We start from the raw sequence: 18083 nt of genomic DNA on the forward strand, positions 1-18083 counted from the left end.
ATTATTTTAATTTTAGACTAATGAATTGAATTCTTAGACTAAAAAAAGAGACATTGAGCACTAGCAACACAGGCTATCGGCTCTAATTTAAATAAATGGATATTAGATAATAAGCTTAGTAGTATTAATAAAGTAAAATATTGAATTGATATTCTGTTCTGAAGCTGATTGTAGAATGTTCAAAGGGTTAATCGTTCCAAATGCAATACTTCTAGCCAAGGAAAAGTTGAGGCAGTCGCAGAGAATGTGCTTTATAGTAAGAGTTTGTCCACAACAGCAGATTGGGGGAGAAGACTTCTTCAGGATCCATTGGTGAGTTGCAATTGTATGACCAAGGCGAATTCTCGAAAATGTTTGGATCTTGGTTTTCTCAACATTTGTTGGATATAGAGGTGGAGTTAATTGAGGGTTAATGCAAGAGTAGTGTTGATGATGGTATTGTAAATTTCCTTCTGCAATTTTCTCTTTAACTTTTCTTCCAATGTATCTTTGAAGATCTAACTTTTCCATGACATCATCCATAATTAGAGGAGCAGAAGCAGCATCCTTTGCCTCTCGATCATCCTGCTCATTTCCCAATAAACCGATGTGACTTGGTACCCATAACATTTTAATTTTTCCCTCTGGTGTTGTAATTATATTCCCTAATTTGTTGATGGTGCTCCATCTCGAAGTCAAAGGATTCCGAATAGCTTGTAATACAGATAAACTGTCGGTAACAATGACGGTTTTGAGTTTGTTTTCATAGGCAAGGTTCGCAGCGAAAAGGATAGCTCTGGCTTCGGTTGTGAAAGTTGAAGTACTTTCGTGAAATATGTGGTTGAAAAGAACTCGTCCTGTAGCATCAACCACGGCACAAGCAGGAGGCAGACCAGAAGATTTTGAGCCGTCTGTGTATAAAAGATTCCAACCAATACTTTCCAATATTTGGGGTTTTTCAGCTATTAGATTCCTGAAGACGTAATTTGGAGTATTTTCTTTGTTGTGCATAGACAGTGAGATGTCAAAAGAGCAGTCTTTCAAAATCCAGGGAGATTTAACACCAAAAGAGCGGGAAAGTTTTAAGGAAATGTTCAATTCCTTTGCGATGCACAAACAATGGTAAATTGCAGATGGTGACTTTGGAATTTTCTTCGCAATAATAATCTTTCTTACGTCATCACCGAGAATGGATTTGTTTGAATTAAGAAGCTTAGGGACTATTTTAGCTTTTAACTCATACAGTCTATTTATTAACGTAGGGAGACCAGTTTCAATTATAATATTATTTATGGGCGTCGTCTGAAAAGCATAACAACTTGCTCTGACTGCTTGGTGGTAGACCGGTTTAAGGATGTTGATATTAGATTTGCAGCTATTGCCATAAATTATCAAAGCATAGTCAATCTTGCTTAACACAAGCATTTTCGTAAGATAAGCAATAGTGTTAATATGCGCATCACTTCTCCGAGCAACGTACTGTATGAAATTTACCCTTGTTAAAAGGGAGTTTTTTAACCGAAGACAGTGTGAGCCAGAGAATATGCAGTGTCGGCACATTTAGTACTGGTAAATCATTAATATGCATCAGCAGATTTTCTGCATCGCAAATCTGCTTTCGACAAATGTGCATTTTTTTAGATTTTTGTATGGAAATTTTAGCCCCCGACGAGTTTCCCCATGAAGATATCTCTCGTCCAATAGATTCGAGGATGTTGATTGCCTTCGTGCTATCTTTTTCTTTTGTAAAAATGTATACATCGTCTGCGTAGAGGCAATGTTCCACTCTTGGTACACGACAAAGAATTTTGCTAATTTCGTTGAAGCCTATTTGGAAAAGCGAGACAGAAAGAGAAGATCCTTGCGGAATGCCATTCATTAGCGGAAAGGAATCACAGACATGAATGTTGATTCTAATTTTAAACCGCCGATGCGACATGAATGATTTAATGTAGTTGAAAAATTTGGGTCCAACATTCCATGATTTCAAGAGTCTTAAAATAACATGAAGACCAACTATGTCAAATGCTTCTTCGAAATCAATTGAAAGAATTGTTACGTGATTTCGTTCGGAAATTGCTTTGCTTGTGAAATAATCAATATGTAACAGAGCGTCGATGCACCCTCTACCCCGCTTGAAACCAACTTGTTGGTTTGTTATCAGGTTCTTGGACTCAAGAAACCAAGATAATCTAGATGCCATAATCTTCTCTAATACCTTAGAGAGGCAAGATAAAAGAGAAATTGGGCGATAATCTGATGCGATGGAGACATTTTTTGACTTTGGAATTGGAACAACTGCTGCCAGTTTCCACATGTAGGGTATATGGCCAGTCAAAAGGGTATAGGTCCAGTAATTTCTTTTTACTAGACTTAGACGTAGCGCTGATCATTTGGTATGAGTTGCGGTCTAGACCAGTTGTCCTCCCTTGGAGAGACGACTTCCAAGTTCTAAGGTGGATATGCAATTTTCCAGGAACATGGCACATCTATCAATATTATTTGAAAGAGATATTGGAGTCCTTTTATTTTCGATGAAAGCACTGGAGAAGTTGCTGTCAGAGGAGTATTCGCACTACACTTTTCCAAAGTAATAAGAAATCTCATCTGCGTCAGTTAAAGTTCCATTGGGAGTGCAGATGGCAGAGATTTCGTTCAGATTTGAAGTCCCATTAAGTCTGTTGATTTTGTTCCAGACAACTTTCATTGATGTATTTCTGTGAATTCGTCTCGAGAAAAGTTCGAAACTAAGTGCCTTTGATTTCCGTAATTCCTTCCTGAATAGAGCATTGGCCTTTTTGTATAATAACAAGTGATTCTGATCAGGACGTCTCTTAAAGCGGTGCCATAGATCCATTTTATTTTTCATCAAAAACGAAAGCGTGTTGTTCCACCATGGAACCCTAGCTCGTTTAACAGAGGTGTTGGATTGAGGAATAGAAAGATGAGCAGCCGTGCGAATCGCTTTAGACATAATAGCAGCATCATGGTTGCAGTTCCCGTTAAATGGCTTTGAATTCAAGAATGACTCCACCTGTTTGGAGTAGTTGATCCAATCCGCTTTATCTAGGAGGAATTTGGTCTGTTTTGCTGGAGTAACAAAGGACGATGAAAGTTTAAGATCGATTATGATTGGAAAGTGATCGCTATTATGCAGATCATCAGAAATAGACCAGGAAACCAAAGGAAGAAGTGAGGGAGAGCAACAAGTTAAATCAATATGTAAAAATGTATGATGAATTGAAAAGTGCGTTGGTTTTCCATCATTTAAAATGCAGAGATTGTTTTGAATGAAGGCCTTTTCTAAAACAGTACCGCGAGTATTATTCACTGTTGAGCCCCAGATGGTATTCCAAGTATTAAAGTCGCCACATATTATTAATGGGGGGGAGAATACGAAGAATAAATTGTAGAGTTCTTGCTGAGAAAACAATTGCGAAGGTGGGATATAGAGCGAAAGCACTATAAATTTTATGAGTTTGTGAGGTATATTTGATTTTATAAAAACACCAACTCCTTGTTTGGAATATGAATTTTAATCAGCATTCGTGAAGTATCCAGTATATGATTTGGGTGGAATAGGATTAAAAGAACTTCTACAATGGGTTTCTTGAAGCTATAAAAAGGTTGGATTAAAATCACTTATGAGTGTACGGAGTTCATAAAAATTATTAATAAGTCCCTTAATGTTCCATTGTAGAATTTTAAAAACTTTATTTAATTGTAATGACATGGAAGCAGAGTGGAATTAAGGTTAAGTTGACATGTCAGCGTCTCCGTCGAGAAGGTCGCTATGGGAATTTTTCGTGAATGATTTATTCGTACCAGCTGAGTAATCTGCATTTAGGTGGTTTGGTACATTTGAAGCGCAACGAGTTGGCGCACGTGAATAATTTGAAGTTGAAGGTTGATTAATGGATGAAAGAATGAATTCATTACCACTTGTAATTTGTTGAGTAAAGTTGAGAGCTGGAGATTCTGGAGAATTTAGTTTATTAGATTTTAGCATATATGTTGTTGTTTTAATTTTTTCAATATTTGGTGTTGGTTTGGTTTTTTCAATATTTTCTTTGGCGGGTGATGTAACTGGTTTCGCAATATAATTTTTGGTTAATGGTGGAACACGTTTTTCATTAGAAGGAGTTGGAGTTAAAGGCTTATTAGGCACGATTTGCGTGGCAACAGCAGCGTAGGTATTACTTTTTCCAATTCCTTAAGCTACAAATGGATTTCTTTCGCGGTATTTGCGTCGCGCTTCACCCATGCTACAGTAATTTTCTGTTTTGATTTTTAGAATTTCACGCATTTGTATAAAACGTGGGCATTGTTTGTCTAACGCAGAATGTTGATCGTTGCAATTTAAGCAGAAGCTACGCGTACAGTTTTCAGGATGTGGAGGAAGACCACAGTTAGCACAGGATGGAGGACTGGTGCATCTTTTTGCCGTATGGCCCAGGCGTTGGCAGTTTTTACACCTCATGGGATTTGGAATGTAGAGTTCTACTTTACATTTGTACCAAGCTACATCAACCGTTGCCGGTAGCCGATAGCGGTCAAAAGACAAAATAATTCTTCCTGTAGGAGAGCGGGTTTTTCCATCGTCATTTAATTTGGTGAATTTGTAGCCTTCAGTCACTCCTTGACTGCCCATTTCACGCACAATTTGATCTTCCGGCACATGCTTTAAGCATGAGGCATAAACTACGCCTTTAAACGAGTTCAGTTTGTCATGCAGTTTAGCGGATATAGCGCACGAATTGACTGATGATTTAGACTTTATGAGCTTTTCAAGCAAGACAAGTAAATTTCCATCACGTAAAATCGATATAGAGTCTATATGCGTTGTAATGCAATCTAGTGCTTTTTTAATAGCGAAAGGGCTGAATTGCGAAATTGTTATGGAGGGATCAGTTGGAGAAATCACAACATATTTTTTGTCGATAGGAACGATGCTACTGGTTAGCAACACCGGAAAGTCGGAATTTTTAATCTTTTTTCTTTGGGGGGATACGTCTGCTAATAGATGAAATGTATTTGAGTTTTTATCCGGCGGCCCGGGGGCCACTATGCCTTATGGTTGTCTATTATTTACTTATTTGTGAAATAACCACTTACTTGAAAAGGTTTGGGAAACTACTGAGGATAATGTCAAATGTTTTCAACTTTTTTTTTTTTTTTTTTGATTTAATGGAAACACGTACAGTATCCGTGATGATCAGTTTTAGCAATAAACACACAAAAAGTTCAATATAGTTTAATAAATTTGAACACTTTTAAAAACGTATACAGCAATAAAGAAGAAATTGCAAAATTTTTTTGCACAACGAGAAAAATATCACCACAGCGATTGTACAGAGTTGCCGTTGTACTGAAAATCCATATTAAATTGTCACTTATCTAATAACATTCTTATAAGTTAATTTCTTGTTAATCCTAATATATAACTTAATTTACAAGCCAATCTGTGATATTTAACTCTAATGGGAACTTTTTGTTTGCAGATTTTTGGACACTATCTACATCGTATGCGTTGTATGAAATCAAGTATTTCTTTATATATTTACAAATATGGAGTATTCATAAACGAATATACAAATAGTTCATGAATAGAATTCAATTGTTTTTTATATATCTGTAATTTTATGTAAAATGTAAAGATTAATGCTTTAAAATAAATTATGTCGCCTATGATTCAAAAAATTATAATATTATAGGCAAGCTATGTTCGAAATGAATGCATGCACAAAACATAAACAAGGTATTGGTACCTAAAAACATATTTTACAAGCAATTCATAGAAATATGCTGTTCTAGTGATATATATATTATATAGTAAAATTTACGATAACACCTTTACTTCCTTGCCCAATACACTATTGCATTATTCCTCCAAATATGCCAGTGAAGAAATGAACAAATTATTAACTAAGAAAAAATATAATAATGTAATTAAAAGTCAACTATCGAAAACTGCTTCCACGTCCTTCACTAGCAAGTCCAACAACAGGCACTCAAAAAAATATGTTTATGTATAAGCAATATCCGTGCGTCGGAAGTTGGAACACTCTAATAAATAAATTCAAAAGAATGTTTTTTGCATTTATACTTCATAAACAAAACCAAAATTTCGAAAAATCACTCAAAGAAGGGTAAATTTTTATCTTTGATAGTACACCAACTATTTTAGCTAAAGCTCCCGAACTAGTTCGCCTACCAAATAAATGCTTACCTTCTTCCGGTAAATGCAATATTTTCGAGGGCACTCACTACTTTTACGCCATTTCCGAGAAAGAACAGAAATGAATTTTCGTATTCTAAACGGAGTCGCCTTGTTGAATATGAAACATCCCAGCGTTTTTCGTCGCTATCCACTGCATCTCCCGTCCCAACAGACAGTCCGTGAAAGAAAGTCGTTGTTACCACTACCTACAAGTTTAGTCATAACAAGTGTTAGACCAACATCGCTCAAAAAATGGGTGACCCCAACAGTTATTATCACGATGATCTGCAATCCTAGTAAATACCAAAAAAGTAACACGAACGGTTGCTAAATTGAATTACTTTAAAAAGGAATAGTTATGGTAACGGAAGTTACGGTTAGTGTCTTTTAGTTTTGCTTACTCACCGGATTAGTCCCATCATTTGGTGTAAAAGATGACTGTTCTAGTCGACTAAAAATACAAAATATTTTTTAACATGAATTATTATTTCGAACGATTGAACCAATATCAGGCTTAAAATTGAATTGAATTTGAAATCATCTAAATAATATGTACATCTACTAGGTACAGTAGTATTATCGCTCCACCTTGCTTCATTGCTCATTGTTACCTTCATTATTTACCTTCGTTCATTGTTTTCATTTTATTAAAAATTTAATTTTTATAGTACAGCGTAAGTATTTATTACTGAATGTAAATTATATTATTTTTATTTCAATAATAACTTAATACTTACCTAAGCATTATTGTTAACATTATTTTCACTATATAGAAGGGGATCTCAAATAATAAAAAACAAGAAGAGAACAACCATTAGATTTAAATCGAAGTCTTTTATTCTTTATTTCCCTGAATCTACCCTTTAAACATTACTGGGTATTCCACGATTTTTGTGAAAGCTAATTAGCGTGTCGCGTAAATGAGAACGTTAAAGTCTACAATATAGATTTAAAACTGATAATTTACCAAACGCTTTCCGTTCGGCACAGTAAAAGACTGTTTGGTCTCTACCAATCGTCTGCGCTCCGCCTACGACATTCGATTATTATATAAAGAAGTTCCGAATGTAGCTAATTAACTATATTATCGTTTACGTGTTTAATTTGATTCATAACAAATTCTTGTTTATTAAACAAGTAAACACTTAGACGACTATTATTAAGGCTATGTGCGGATTGGGTGACGGTCTAATAATACATTCACATTTTCCAAAAAGAGAACGTTGCAACAGGAATGTAAAAATTTTAACTACTAACGATATTCATACATGTGCATATAGAAGTTCATTGTACATTCCACTTGCACGATCTTCTGTTGGTATTCGGGGAGGTCGTATTTCAGGAAGGTTATTCCAGTTTTTTTTTAATCTAAAATATACACTGCAGCTCTGTGATGCGATCGACGAAAATCGTCAATCGTGGAACGTATGAAACCAAAGAACATTACCACCAAAATCGTAAAAAAGCTGAGTTTTCGAAATATGTTTAAAAGCAGGAACGTGTTTTTCAAACAAATGAAAAATAAAGAATTTATTAATTATATAAAGTAAAGAATTATATTCTTCTTTATATAAAATAAAGAATTTATTGCAGATACCTTTAGTTCATTAAGTCCTGTCTGTTCGCTAATCCTAAATACTTTTTTAAATTTGTTAACTCAAAGAGAAAAATTTTCACACATCCCTCGCATGTTTCTTTCAATGGGTCTGATTCCTCGGATGATTTTGAAATCTCAAATCTGTTCGCTAAGTACTTCCGTCGAAACCTTTCGACTGCTAATTCCGATTTATCCGCAAACTACCCATATCCTATAACTAACTTGGTTTCAATTCCTAATGTGGTTATTGCTGAAGATGATGTTTTTAAAGGCTTGAGCTCTCTAAAATATAGTTGTGCCTCTAGACCTGATGGAATTGCATCATGTGGACTTAAATATTGCGCTGTCGAGTTATATGGTGTTATCTCTAAGATTTTTAACCGGTCTTTGAATTTAGGTGTTTTGCCTTTGTGTTGGAAGAGTAGTTTCCTTATTCCCATTCACAAAAGTGGAAGTAGGCAACTTGTTAAGAACTACAGGGGCATAGCCAAGTTGAGCGTCTTGTCTAAGCTGTGTAAGCGAATTGTGACTCAGCATTTGGCATTTGCCATTAATTCGAATATTTCTCCACACCAGCATGGCTTTCGGAAAGGGCGTTCTACGGTCACCAATTTGTTAGGGTTTACTTGTCATGTTTTTAAGGCTTTTTCTAGTGGCTCTCGCACAGATGTTATATACACTGTTTTAAGCAAAGCGTTTGATATGGTTAACCATAACTTACTTATATTTAAACTCCAAGCCTCTGCGTTCCCTTTCTTTTTGGTAAAATGGATATCTGCACAATAGATCATCCATGGGTTTGTTTAACTTCATCACCTTGGATGAATTTCCCGTGATGTCTGGCCTCAAGGTAGCCACTTAGGTCCCACTTTATTTAGCTTATACATTAATGATCTCCCATCGGTGATTAATTCCAGTCAGATCTTAATGTACGCTGATGATGTGAAACTGTTTTCTTCCTTCTCTCTAGAATCACAATCACATCACCTTCAAAGCGACTTGAATAATTTGGTTGCATGATGCTTTTTGAATCTTCTGAAAGTAAATCTAAATAAATGTAAGAAGCTTTCTTTTTCAAGAAGAAAGTCATTCATTACTCAGTATTTCATTGATTCGCATAAGTTGGAGGACGTCGACACGTTCACAGATTTAGGCGTTCTATTTGACCATAGGTTACGTTTTAACTTGCACATTGAGCTCTCGTTAAGCAAAGCTAGGTCCGCGCTTGGTTTTATAAACAGGTGGTCTAAAGAGCTTGATTATCCTTATATTACGAAACGGCTGTACATGTGTTTGGTTACACCTACACTTGAGTATGCCTCCGTTGTGTGGTCTCCTTCGTACAAGTGCTATGTAAACTCAATTAAATCTGTTCAAAAGCAATTCTTGCTGTTTGCCCTTAGGAATTTGGGTTGGGACCCGATTGCCTCTCTTCCCCCCTATGAAAATAGGTTGCTTCTGTTGTCCTTACCGTCTCTCGAGAAACGTAGATTTGTTCTTGGCGTTTCCTTCGTAATTAAAGTAATAAATGGTGCTATTGATTCGCCTGCATTACTTGGTGAAATAAACTTTAATATCCCCAACCGCTTCTCTAGGCATTTCACCTTGGTTAAGCTTAGTTAATGTATATATAATTATGAGCTGTTTAACCCGCTCAGAGTTGTTTGCAAGAACCTAAATGATGTCTATCACTTATTCTCATTATCGGACTCTTTAAAGTCCATTAAAGCAACATTGCTTAATGCGCGTAATTTACCTATGTCGTACTTAAACTAGCTCTTAACCTTAAAATGTCACGATGAGTCGAAAATGAGTTGTTGTTAACTATTACCGGTTGCCAAGCTTATGCATGTTTACGATGGCTTAGGGATTCATTCGCAAATTGGTCCTGCACCGGTTGTGGATGTGGCTCTACGCTAATTGTGTACTTGCTTTTTTTTTCTTTTTTTTCCTTCTTATTTGTTTTATTATACTAAGTTTTAATATTAATTAACTTAAGATTTACTTTAAGAGTCAATTGAACTCGACTGTCAACATTTTTAGTTGAGTTTCATGTAAAAGTGGAATAAATAAATAAATAAAAATAAAATCGATTATATGCAGTACCTCTCATCTAAAAACCTTCTTTTTACATTTTTTATTAGCTTCTATAAGAAGATTACATATTGTGAGCAGTCAAAGTCGTTCCTCGTTTTGGACTCATAGGTTTTTTGTCTGTTAGGGGGGGGGGTGCTAGACTAAGGTAGATTAAGAATTAGGACTAAGTAAAGGACTAGACGGACGACGGGAGATTGCGATATGGTTGCTTTTTGGCAACCTTGAAGGGAGTCGTAAAAGATCTGGCTCCAGATAGTCAGTGTCAAGGGACAGACTGGTCCGCTCGAGTAGGGGAGCCACACTGAGGGGTGAGCCGAAAACGACAATAGATTAACTGAGCAAAGTCAAAACGGATTATTAGAAGAATAACCGAGGAGTTAAGTTTAGGCGATAAGAGAATGAGGATCGAGTTTGAGTACCGTCAGAGTGTTTTATTTTTAAACTTCGCGAAATTTAAAACTAAAAATTGAGAAAAAATGGAATAAATAGAAATACTCAATAAAATATAAATTCTATTGAATCAAAACCTGGTGCCGCTGAGCTTACCCCAGCACCAGGGAATGGGCAAAAGCCCTCACAAGTGGCGCTCGAACAGAGACCGTAAGGATAAAACGAGTAAATTTTAATTTGAAAAAAAAAGAAGTAACAAAATGCCTTGATGAGAAACAGAAAAAAAACGCTCACTTCTTTTCTGTAAAGCGTATGTTGAAAGCGACAAAAAAAGAAATTGGAATAAATAAATAAAATAACACAGAAAATATTATTTAGGGAAAATCCATAGTTCTTATATACTCAAATTCACGTAAAGAGAAGTGCGTATAAAAATACAAAGCAATAACTGGGAAAAATCGAGGAACAGCTACTCACGCATGAATATCTGAAATCCGTAAGAATTTTATATTTATCAACGCTTGCTTAGTTTGGTTTTATGATGAAAAAATAAATAACTAAAAAAATAACCAAATATCGCGTACGTACATCCCGCACTCACATTACATTGCTTGCTGCGGCTAAACAAAAACAATGCCGTGCATTTGGTAGCCCATAAGTGATAATGTAAATGCGAGTACCGCAAGGAATTCGGTCAAAAACGGCTGCACTAGCGAAAGTCAAACAGTTACGGCAATGAAGATCATAAAGATATTAATAGCGACATGGTGGGTGGTATACAATACAGGAGAGTAGCAACTGAGCAGTAGCAACCGAGCGAGTGAAGTGTAGATATTTCTTACAACATTAGGCTGTTAATTTAGAGGATATAAAAGTATGCAAATGAAAACAACCAAACCAAAAATTAAATTATATTAATGAACAAAAAAGAAAAAAAAAGGAAAAATTTTCAAAAACTAAAATCGAAAAGTAAACGATCTTTTATCGATACGGCAAGGCTCAATTAAAGGGCAAGTCACCTGCTACGCATAAGAAAAAGGAAAGAGAATAGTTCACTTAGAAATTTTGCTACGTAAACTAAAATCGCTGCTTTAATATAATAAATTTTGCATGAGGGCTAACCTCCCTAGAAATTTGTACAGGCGAGAGAAACGAAATAAAGAATTAAATACTCAAAGCGACTTCATTGTTACGCGTACCCTGGGTTAACTCCTTACGCCGAGACGAGCTCCAAGCCTGCCTAGGGGAGTTTGATTTAGAGATTTCAAGTACGGTGCAATAGATAAGGATCCAGTTCATAAGCCCGAGTTTGTTACACGCCTATTGAAACTGCAGACGGAGCTTGAGACCTTCACCAGACAGCAATCGCGCTCTCCAGCATCTCACGTGAGAAATATACCCGGCGAGCTATCAACGAACGAGAAGCGATCTTTACACCCAGCGATGAGAGCCGAAACCCTGCACGTGCCAGCGAGAATACTGGGGTCAAACAGCAAAATGGCACCGACATTCTACTCCAATATTTCAGCACCAGTCAACCACATCGGCGAAATCACCCAGTTTGCCGCCCCGATTGGCGGAGTGCACCTAGCTTTCCCGAGAGCAGCGGACACGAGACCGTCATCAAAGTAGTCCGAAGATGGGGGCTCAACTTTGCCAGCAATAGAGAACCGCTTACGTTCATCGATCGGGTCGTAGAACTAGCAGAGGTATACAGCGTCGATAAAGACCGTTTGCCAGCCACCACGGTGGGGATGCTACGCGACCAGGCCTTAAGGTGGTACCGCAACAACAATCAAAGCTAGGAGAGGTTCAACGCCGACTTTTAATGGTTCTTCTTACCATCGCGTTCTTCTTACATTCGAGAGAACAATATACTGGCATTACAAGACCTGATGTGGCATTCCGCGATAACGGAAGAGCAAAAATTAGAGCGCATCTATACGAATACGCAGCCCGATTACCTGTGGTACATACGGCGTCGAGACTTCACCCATTCAGCCGAACTCATGGAGCTCGCCAGCGATGTGGAGGCGATCCCGACGGGCAAAACATCACGCGGAGCTCGCAGAGTAGCACACCGAGGATTTCAGCTAAGCGCTCGGCGGCAACAACAGGGCGTGGGCACCGGATCCAATGCCGCAAGAGAATCGAATAAATACGTCGAAGGCGTACTGACAATGTGCCCAGGATGGACACCGCCAATATAACTGCCCGAACCCACAGGTTTTGCGCTGCTGGATCTGCGGCCGACGAGGCATGCGGTCCATTAACTGCTGCCAACAGGGAAACTTCCGGGGAGCCCACCACCAGCGACTCGATCCAAGCGGACCCCGAGACGAACCTGCTTCGCGAACATTAGTATTCTCCAGCGGATGCACCCTGTCCACAAAGCGCAACGCAGTAAAACAGATCCACTGTAAAACAAAAGCCAAGTCAGCGAAACCACCCTTCAACGACCTTCTGTAATGAGACCTACGATATACCAAGGCAACGCCCTTCTATTGCGACGGAAGTTAACAGTAGCAATCCACTTCCCAGCGAAGCCGTCTTATAAACTCCACTACGCAGCGATACGAAGCAGAGTCCTCAAACCCACCGAAATCTACGCCTGCCATGCAACGAAGCTCGCAATGATATGAAAGCATCATCCGAGACTACAATCAATCGTCCTCAGCGAAGTCAACGGTACCATGCCTCAAACTCCAATTCACATTTGGTAGAGTCGGAGCCTATAGCGGCTTACAAAACCAGCAATAGTGATCAATCTTAACGAGTCAACCTGGCAGAGTGGGGTTCCACAGCGGCCTACGAGACCACCCAAAGCCAACAAGGCAACTTGGTAGAGTCGGGGTCCCTAGCGACCTACGAAATCTACCACGCGCGCCCGAATGACAACCTAGCGATCGATTTCAAAGAGGCAACGCCCATTACAAGTCTTCTCCCACCGCCAGGGTCAAGTCAACAAATTGCAAGCCCTATAGTGGCCAACGTGAACACATGATCTATACCCACCGACCAGCGATCCGACATTCCGATGTCGGAAAGCCAAAGGTACAGGAGAGCTGATGGGACTTTCCGTCAACAAAAGGCAGACGCCACGCTTGATAGTCCACTTGGGACAACAACCAAGTTTGCCTCAACAGCAAGTCATTACAACAATATCACGGGCGACACCACAACAACGGCAGCAAATCTGATTCTATTGCTCATTAGGAACAACCGCAGCAGTATTCTGGGCACAGCAATAACAAAAATCATCAAAAATCCATGCAGCAAAAGCAATATGAATAGCAAAATGCTAAGAACGGCCTAACGCTTGCTCATCGGTTGCAACAGGCCATCTGATAACAACAGCAGTGATAGTTGTTCACCTGTGCCACCTCCACCTTTGACTTATGAAATCACGGGCATGATAGAAAAGGCCACAAATAAAGTTCTGGAACAACAACAACGCAAAAAGTTAGATTATGTGGCTAATAATATGGTCAATGAACGTCTTATAATGGATCCGAAATTTCCTTCCGAAAACGAAGTGATGGATGCAGATAACTTAAATTAAAATCATCATGTTAAAAGTCAAAATTTTGGTGAAGAAGAGGAAGAGGATACGTTTAGTTTGAAAATGCCTGCATCGGTTGATACGAACGATGAGTTGTCTGTTGATAGCGATGAACCGGCAGGGAAAGCTAAAATTAGTAAGATATTGGATACTCTTGGATACGAAGATTGTACTGATCCTCTTGCCACAGTTAGTACCTTTGAAGCTCATTTAAACCCATACCAACATGGTTTTGCTGATTTAGAGGCTTCTGTAGAAAATGTTACTTCCCCTAATCAGCAGCCAAGTCAGCAAGCACAAACTCAACCGACGCAGATTATACAACAAACACATACTCAGCGCCATCAAGACCACCATGCAGTATATTTTGACTCAACAACAACAAACGCAGCAAGCTTCGCAAACCCAACAGCAACAGCAAACTCAACCGGAACAACAAACAGCGCCTCAGCACAAAGATTTTTCGTTATCGAACGAACATGTTCATAAGGCCATGAAATATCGTGCATTGAACGAATCCTATAGGTAGACGGGGAGCCGTATGTGATCACCGTCAGATAGCGGGGAGAGTGGGCAACCGAACGGTCCAGCTGCCAACGTACCCGTACGCGCTGAGGAGCACCCACCACACCGAAGCCTTTACGCCAACAGGCCGGGAAAGGGGCATCATCATCCACTTCCCTGAAAAACGGAGAATCTGTGAAGAGCCAAAATTTTCCCTCGTAATGGCCTCACGGGTTCTTCGTCTCTGAGGGAGGAGTGCTAGACTAAGGTTAAGAATTGTGATTAAGTAAAGGACTAGACGAACGACGGGAGTTTGGCGCGAGCCGTAAAAGAGATGGCTTCAAATAGTCCGTGTCGAGGGACGGACTGGCCCACTCGAATAAGGAAGTTAAAATGAAGTGAGAGCCGAAAACGACAAAAGATTAACTGAGTAAAGCCAAGACGGATTATTAGAATAATAACAGAAGAGTTAAGTTTAGGCGATAAGAGCCAATCAATTAAGTGGAAATAAATATCAATTCTATATCGGCCTGCCTAAAACAGACAATATAAATTGAAGAAGGCTAACCGCCACGTAAATTGATCATTTGGCATCGAGTTAGATCAGTTCGGAACGAATAATAAATTCAGCTAATTCACATTTGTTTAATTGAACATAAAGATGTAACCAATACAATAGGTACTTTAATAGGTTTATAAAAAAATTTGAAAAATTTTGAAAAGTCGTCGTCCTTATTGTCCGCATTTATGCGTATCAATATATATGGGAACATGGCATATGTAATGAAGTTCAAAGTATTGTTTATGGCTCATGCATGTTCAAGCATAGATTTTTTAGAACATACATACGTGGACAGAGAAGTAAGTGCGTGTTGTTTTATATTGGTAAAGGGTATTTTTTTCCATTTTCCTCCTACTATATATTACATTTATTATTTATTTATGAAATAGGAACATTTCCACATTTAACAAACATATAACAGTTATTTTAAATATAAACAAAAACTTCAAAAAGTTTATTTCAAAAATATTGCTTGTTTCCAGCTGGACAGTAAAATAGGCGTATATAAAAAAACTTAAAAAATAACGCAAAATATTGTACTCAAAAGTACTCAATTTAAGCAGTCAGTGGCCAGTATAACCACTACTGTTTTTAGGAACAGCTTTATTATGTACCATATCATATTATACCATATTTTTGAATACGTTTCAGAATTTTTTTTCGTTCTGTCAGGAAACATGACGCTTTCGTCCTTCCCAAATATTCTCAACTGGATTGAGGCCAGGAGAGTGACTTGGCCATTCAATAACATTCAAATCATGCTCCCGGAGCCACGCTTTCACCAAATTGGATGATTGTTTTATATCATTATCGTGCTAAAATATATATAGGTATGGTTTATTTTTTTTGGTACGCGATAACATCACAGTTTCCAACAAGTTTTTATATACTAATCTATAAACAGCGTTTTTTGAAATGTAGCAAACGGACACCCTCCCAAGAAAATCACTTCCATACCATAAGATTTCTTCCGCGATGCTTCACTTTTTTTAGTAAATCTAATGTGGAATCCTTTTCCTTCTGACCGAAGTACACTTCTTGTCGGATCACTTCCAACAAGCTTATTTTTGTTTCGGCACTCCAACGTATATTTCCCCACTTTTCTTCGCCTTCTAATTTGCCATAATTTTTATGGGCTAAAGTAAAACCTTTTCTCCTCTCCAAGTTGATTATTTTAAGCAAAGGAACATTCCGAGCTGTTCTTGACAGATAATAAACGTCGACTAACGGTTCGGGGTTATAAAACATTCCCAATTAAATTGGAAATTGCTCCAGACGATTTGAAGCGGTCACGCTTTGCTAAAGTTATAATACGATCATCGAACTACTCTGCGCCTCTCAACATTTTTTTAGGGGCTTAAAGCACTGCTGAGTAAGTTATGTGACCGATCCAGTTCCACCTATCTATTATCCTAACAAACATTAATTCATATTACATTTCCTCCTCAAGAAATACGATTTACCTTTACAGTCCACGTTTACAGCAAAATTTTACAAAACATTTTAATTTTCACAACTTTAAAGGTAGGTGTTCGGAACGCGTCATTTTAACAAATTCGGAATTTTCTTAGGGAAATACCAAACACTGTTCACATTTTTATTTTTTCTTTCGTTCAGTCTTTTGTCCATTGAACGACTTAAATATATATTGAAGACTATTTTCTTTTTTGTTTTGAGAAATTCCCTATGCGACATACCTATCTCTATGACTGTGTGTCTATTTAACGCGAACGTGATGTAAATAACATATTTAGTAACTTAGTTTTACCCATGCCAAAATTACAAAAATAATAAATGTAAATGATCCCGTCATGTCAAAGGAAACAACCTCGATAAGCAGTAATAGAAACAATACCTTGATCCCGTCATCTCAAAGGAAACAAGCCCGATAAGCAACAATAGAAAGAACGAATTCGCAGAATGCGGATTGCAGTTAGAATGCGAAGATATTCTGAAAGTTTTAGTTGCTATTACTTCGTGTATTGGAAAACATCATACTAGTTTTTGAATTAGTAATATTATTGTAAAACTGAATTTTATGCTATTTTGACAAACAGCCCTTCTTTATCTTCTAAACATGTCTAGAAGAGGAAATAAAATTTTGAAAAACATAGTCAGTATTAATGAGAAGTGTTCTGGATTTAAAGTGGATAAGACCGAAGTGATTCAAAATGAGAATGAAATTGAGATTTTGGAATCTGATGAAAGTACGCAAACAAGGGAATCCTCAGACAGTGAAAAAGGATGCATATTCTATCCGAGTCTGAGTCTGTAAATGAGACAAGCATTTTATAATTCGAACGAATTCTGTGGAACAGAAATAGCAGTCAATGGAACAATTTGGACGAAATTGGAAGTGGGCAAATCTAGTGATCGACCTCCTGTCAACCAAATTTTCAAAGACGTCACATGGTCTATTACGCAAAACGAAATATGATGGAAGGGAAGGGGAAGGGAACGATAAGCAGTGCTTTTCGTTTGTATGGTGTGGTAGAACAAAATATTGTACCAAAGAAAGAGAAAAGAGTTTGAAACCTTTTAATCACCAAATTACTTGCGTTTATTGGGATTTGGTACGCTCGAGGAGCGTATGAAGTAAATTCGCTATTGGAATGGGGACCGGCAAGCAATAGCCTCTGTAAATTTTATCATTTTAAATTAAAATATTCCAATTTTCTTTTAAAATGGCTATTACTGGTTTTATTGTTGCGCAAGCTTTATCAAATATCCACTCGCTTTACCCGTTATGAGCGTTCCTATAACATGGAAGACACCACGGCTCCATAGGATAAAATGAATCTTCTGCTTATATTATAAACTTTATATACCTTTAGATTCTAAAGTGACCAAACATATGCTTTTGTATTAAGGACCTAATAATCAACAACTCCAGAATATGGGAAAAAGTTTTACAAAAAGTTACGCGTATTTAAGCCCGTCTATTGATAAAACCATCGCAACTTTTTCCTTGACGCAATGTGCATTTGTATTGCATATATTATCAAATGTAAGATTTATCCCTACCGGCGACAAGTATGACAGATATAAAAAGATCGAATGAACAAAATTATTCCCATTTTCCCTTGATAAAGTACCATTATGAATGTATTATTTTTTACCCTAAATCAGTCCTGATATAGCAATAAGGATTGAGAGGAATAATAATGATAAG

Source organism: Glossina fuscipes, unplaced genomic scaffold (assembly GCF_014805625.2).
Source record: "Glossina fuscipes isolate IAEA_lab_2018 unplaced genomic scaffold, Yale_Gfus_2 61, whole genome shotgun sequence".
Lineage (NCBI taxonomy): Eukaryota > Metazoa > Arthropoda > Insecta > Diptera > Glossinidae > Glossina > Glossina fuscipes.